At 59.1% G+C, this 6,078-nt stretch overlaps 1 non-coding gene across 1 annotated transcript; it reads right to left on the minus strand.

Annotated features, from left to right (window-relative positions):
* Positions 1-213: 213 nt before the first annotated feature.
* Positions 214-320, minus strand: LOC147749012 (U6 spliceosomal RNA). The gene has a single exon (XR_015300346.1). It is a non-coding gene; the product is annotated as a U6 spliceosomal RNA (small nuclear RNA).
* Between the last annotated feature and the right edge of the window lie 5,758 nt (positions 321-6,078).

Here is a 6,078-nt window from a genome sequence, read left to right on the forward strand (position 1 = left end):
CGGGAAGGAAAAAGGGGGACATGCCGGAGGAACAAACGGTCCGGCAACCCCCGCCAGAAGGGAGGGGAGCGGAGGCACGACCCCCGCATGCCCCTCCGCCCAGCAGCCACTGCCACCGGGCATAAAACCACCCAAAAGGTGAGGAACCGCAAAGCCACCGAGGCCAGGGGCACAAAGGGCGGACCCTGAAGAGCTCGTAGAACGAGAGAGAGAACTCATATGGAACGCCTCACGAATTTGCGTGTCACCCCTGCGCAGGGGCCCTGCAAATCTCCTCCGTAACGTTCCAATATCAGTATATGTGCTGCCGAAGCGAGCACCCAAGGGGGAGACCGGCAGAGCGTCCGTGGGCGATGGAGAAACAACCCCGGATCCAAGCGAGCCACCAGGGAAACTAGCCCGTCGAACACCGGACTGTGGATGGCCCGCAAGGCCGCCCACCGGGCCCACCGGGATCCACAGACCGGAAACCAAGACCCACAAGGGGACCACGGAGGCGGGGACAGCACCAAGCCGACCGCGCCAACGCGAGAAGGACGCCCAGTGCCGGGCACAGGATCCGGCCTGCAGAAGGAGGCGGGCCAGCCGACAAGAGCCGGCCCAACACCGGCGCCGAGAGCGGGGGACCCAACCACGGTACGGGAAGCTCCGGGATCGTCCAGGAGGCTCGACCCGCCAGCTCGCCAAAGGAAAGGGTACCCGGGGCGGGGGACCCAGCCGGGAACTAAAAACCGGAACGCACCACGACTTGCGTGGGAACCGCGCGTGGGTGCCAGGCAAAAGATCCACCTCGGGATACCTCAACAGCCTAGGCAGGAATCGAACCCTGGCCCGTGAGGGCTGTCTGCACCCAAGGTACAAGACTCACCTGTGAGCTATAGCTCCATAGGTATTCATCACTGCCATGTTCCAAAACAAGGCCACCCGCTGCCGAGGCGAGCACCCAGGAGCACCCCGGCCCTGCCCAAGCGAATCCAGCCGAGGGCCCGCGATAACAGAGGGCACGGGGGAAACGCGCACATCAGACCGAACGGCCTCGCAAAAGACCGGGCACCACAAGGACCCGGGCGGAGAAACCAGACTCCGGGCAGGAGGGCAGAGACCCCCTCCGTGAACAGAGTCACCGGAGGCAGACCGAGACGAGGCCCCAGGCGCTGTAACACCACCGGGGTCCGGGTGAGACCAGGCAACGAAGGAAGATCCGACTCAGTCGAACCGCCTCCACCTAGTCGGACCCCGTGGAAAAGACAGCCTGAAGGGCCAGGACCGGCTACTCCGCCCAAGAAAACAATCCCCGAGCAAGGAAACCAAAGGGAGCGAACCCAGCACCCCCACCGAAGGCTGACACCGCTCCACACCACCAGGTCGACCGTCCCGACCAAGACCAGGGGGCATCGAAGCACAGGTGCAAACGAAGGCAGGTCACCCCTTAGCCAGGAGGACCGCCAGCAACTTCCGTGTCGCGCGATTGTCGGAGAACCCATTGACCCCCAAAATGACCCGGCGCCAAAGGGCGCCCCCCCTGAACGAACCAGAGGGGAGGACGGGGCCCAGGTACACGACCCCCGAAGGAGGACAAGCCCGAGACGGGCACCGAAGGGACCACCGCCCCTAGAGCAGGGAGCCGACGGAGGGGACACACCGCAGAACAAGACGAGGCCAAAATCTAACACACGTCCAGACGGGGAACACCCAGATCCCCCCCCGGCGAAGAAGAACCACCAGGCGGGCCAGGCGCACAGTACCCCTAGCCTGCAGCCCCTGGGAACCCCAGGTAGTCTCCCCTCCCGGAACTAACCGGGCCCGACCCTGCAGAAATACTGAAATCAGACGAGATCAGGCGCAGGCAGGGTGGAATTGCCCTAGTCCCCACGGGCCAGAAGGCAAACCCATCGGAAGAATCCGCAACCGAGGGTGGGATCCACTCGCAGGCCGTAGCCTACCGCACCTGGTAATCCCTGCTTAACTTCTGAGATCGGACGAGATCAGGTGCTTTTAGGGTGGTATGGCCATAGGCTCCCGGAAAGCCCTTCAGGGTAGACCCTGGAAGGAGCAGGTACCCCAACCTGTTCGATAAGGAGGGACTCCGCGGAGAATCCGCAAGACCAGCAAGGCCAGCCAGCCCGAAGAGCCCCAGAACCGTGCCAGCCACGGCCCAAGACGGGACGAAATGGAGGCGACAGCTCCCCCCCCCCCCAGGGAACCCCCTGGAGCGTGACGGCCGAAGCCAGGAACTCGGGATGACAAACACGGGAGCGGCCGCACCAGTACCAGACCGGGAAACGCCGAAACAGGGGCCCGGAAGCCAACAAGAACGCACCTTGTGGAGACCGACATCCTGTACCCGGGAGGAATGGCCGAAGGGCCCCACCCCTGCCAGGGCGGGACGCCCCTCAAAGAGGACAGGCCGACAAGGACGCTGGAATGGACCCTGCATTTGCGCGACCTCCCAGTGCCAAACAACTCCCCAGCGGGAATTTAGACCAGAATAGCGCACCACACCCCCGCAAGGGTCTCAAGGCGTATGTGCGAATGCCTCCGCTGAACCCCTCCCGGCATTCCCCCCGAGGCGACCACTCCTGGACACCCCTAAGGAGGAGGCCAAGCATCCTATGGAGAGAAAGCAGGCCAACTAACGTCATCAGGTCCATTTGAGCCCAAGACCTGCCGCGGCGGGGAATTGAACCCTGGTCCCGGGCTAGACCTCTGCATCAGAGACTGCTGCTCAAACCATTGGTCCACAATTCTCCACTTGGGCCATACACCCCCCCGGGGCCACCGAGAGGGCGACGAGGCGAGGAGGGGGCAGGGCAACCCGCCGCGCAAGGACCCCCCGATGGGACTGCGCGGTAACACCCGGAGAGCGCAGACGGTGACAGAAGAGGAGGCTGAACCCCCGCCACCTGAGGAGAGGCATCGCAGCACAGAAGAGCACCCCGCACACTAGTCCGGCGCTCAAGAAACTCGCCCACCCGACGGGTCAGGGTGAGTCCACACTGCATAGATCCAATACCCGCCGAGGCGGGGAAGTGCACCCAGGACTCGGGCTAGAACGCCGCCTTTAACAAACCTCAGACCTACAGACAGTATGTTTGCTGTCAGTGTCTGCACGTGGCGAGTATAAGAAATGCATTTCCCCTCACATGTCATCATTAAGTAGGAAAAAATAAACATACATGACATCAGCGAAGTGTGTAATATGGACAAGCCCCATTGAAAATTTCCCACCTTGGGCTATTTCTACAGCACTGGCAGGATTCGAACCCTGGCCTGTGAGGGCTGTCCCCACCAAAGGCACAAGCCTTACCTACGAGCCACGGCACCTTGGTCCACTCAAGCCGGATCCATACCGAGGATCGAACACAGGACCCACAGACCCCGAGCCTGACGCGTTGGCCGCTGCCCAAGACGGCAGTACAATTCGCTGCGTCCGCAGGGGAACCCCGGCGTGCACGGCTGACCAAAGCAACCTTCGGAAAACCCAACCCCGCCCACAAGAGGCGGGAGCCCGCCGGAGCCAACCCCAGCGCGGCAAGCAGCCGCGGGCCGTTGGGGAGGAGAGAGGAAAAAAAACTCACGGACGCCGGCGCCGCGTTTACTGAGACCCAGGCCGGTCTGAAGGGAGCACCTCGAGGACCCGTGTACAATCGAGGGAGGACCGCGCCTGCCCCCGCCGAGTAAGTGCCGACCATAAACACACGGCCAGGCATCGCGCCAGCGCTACCAATAATGTCCACGCAGTGGTCACCACAGTGCTGTGCCCTTTTTCCGCATGAGACAGATCAACACCTAAACATGCAGCGAAAAAGACGTTACCTGCATCAACGTGCAGAAGCGCTTGCAGACCTGAAACCAAGTAACACGCTGCTCCAGGCAATGGCACAATGCGAAGCACGAGCACCCGTTCACAACTGAGGTGCATAAAATCATGGCAGGCAGAATCACCACCTGAAAGCTGTTACACTGCATGTGAAATGTGCTAAAACACACAGTCCTGGCATTCCCAGGAAAACACGACACCCACCGGGCAGCCCAGCCACCCGACGGGCGTAACATGCAAACTTCACAGATTCATTGCAAGCACCCCTAGGTGCATAAATGCCAAACGGAGCGCTGGACCCCAAAAGCCCACACAGTGGCCCGGGCCCTTCGGTAACGACCTGGGGATACACGGGGATGTCCAAACACCCCATATCCCCTGCCGCCCCCCCCCCCCCTGTAAACCACTGGCACGCTATAGCAGCACCTAACCGGCCCCACAGGACCGGGGGAAGGAAGAGGGGGGGGGATTTCTAGGCATAAGGCACCAGAGACCGCTAGAGCAGGTCCACCACCTTAAAACCCCAGGGCCAGCTCACGCCGGCCCATCTTACCTGCTCTGGAGAGAATCGCGCAGAACAAAAAAAACAGGCTGTTGGTTGGGCCGGTCCGCCTCTTATAGAGGTCAGGTGGGACTGGTCGGCCATGTTGGGAGGGGGTGGGAGGTGGTTTCTTTTTGCTTTGGAGGGTTCTGTTGTGGAGCTAAAGCTCACTTTGTAACTCAGGGGGCGAGGAAGACTTACGAGGAGGTAATACAGCTCCTGGTGGGGTAGGCTGACAGCAGAGTTGGTTTATTCAGGCCTTGTGTGACAAAAGTGTGAGTCTTGTGCCTAAATAAGGAATGTCCGTGTGTATATTCAATGCGCTCAAGTGTACTCATGATAGACCAGCTAAACACTTGTGAGGTTTTAAGATCTGATGTCACTTCTTGCGCTGTCACTTCCTGTGATGCCAAGTGCAATGTCATGCGCCGTGATTTCCCAGGCCACGAGGTCATACGCTTTGATGGCACCTGCATACTCAGTTGGTTAGTCCCTCCAAATCTTTTTTTCGGACTTGTTTTTCGGACTTGTGCCCCGCCAAGAGCACAGCAGGTGGTGCCTCGGAGAGGACGGGGAATGATTGACAGCCAGCCTTTGCATGCCTTGCTTGCTGTTTGTGCGGCACCGACAGGTTTCAGCTCTGCCTTCCATACACACCAGCTGCCCGGGCAGCCCTGGGAGCCGGCGGAAGAGCAGCATAAAAATGCAGATGCGGGGCCTGGCATGAAATAACGGCCCATATAAATCCGCCTCCGCCCGCCACAAGACGGATCGGCCACATTGAAATTCCGAAGCAGTGGTAATTAAGGCGGCCGCGCTCCGCAGCTAAATTACTCGCCTGTACTCCCGGCGCTCCGGGTCCTGCGAGCGGCTCCCAGGGCCGAGCAGCAGCCTTTTTATCACCCTCCTGGGTGTGCCTGCCGGAGAGTTTTCCTCCTCCGAGACCGTAAAGCTGCCGCGCTGATTTATTCCGCCCTCCCGAAGCCGATTACATACAGGGTTTCTGCGCTGTCCCGCCATCCCACTTTTTTTGGGTCCGTTAGAGTGCTCCGAAAATAAAATACTCAAGTCCCGCTCTGACGCGTTGTACTGTAAAGATCCTTGCACCTGGGAGGCCCCTAACTAAACAGGCACGAGCACCGGCAGTAAACACAAAGCATCTGGAAATAGGACGGAGCGGGTCGCTTTCTGACCTGGGTTGACCCGCACACCCCAGGGCGGTAATTACTTCTACTTCCGGAACCTGCAGCAGAACATTTATTTTTGCAGGTTTATTTAGCGCGAATTTGACCCAAAGAATGAAATACGATCACAGATCTGACCACGGGCTGTGCGCTGGAAAGCTCTAAGTTAGAAGCAGGACAGATATAAGCCCAAAAAAATGACAACATTGCACCTAATGTTGGTGGAAGGTCAATGCCCAGGTGGTGATGTTGGCCAGGGTGTGCCAGCCCAGCCACACCTAGTTCAATGAAGCCACATTTCATAAAACACACAGTCAGAGTCAAAAGCTGTTTTCTGTGTTGTTCATCCGAATCCTGTCCATTCGACAGGCACCTGGAAAAGAATCATATGGTCGTTATGACTTGGACTTTAATTTGACGGTTTGTTTTCAGTTAATTTCGGAATCATTTGTTAGAAAAAAATCTTCATCGTTAAATCCATCATCGTCATGCCCATGTCCCCAAATGTCGCCACAGAACAGGAACAGAAGTCC

This window comes from Lissotriton vulgaris, chromosome 1_1 (genome assembly GCF_964263255.1).
Source record: "Lissotriton vulgaris chromosome 1_1, aLisVul1.2, whole genome shotgun sequence".
Classification (NCBI taxonomy): domain Eukaryota; kingdom Metazoa; phylum Chordata; class Amphibia; order Caudata; family Salamandridae; genus Lissotriton; species Lissotriton vulgaris.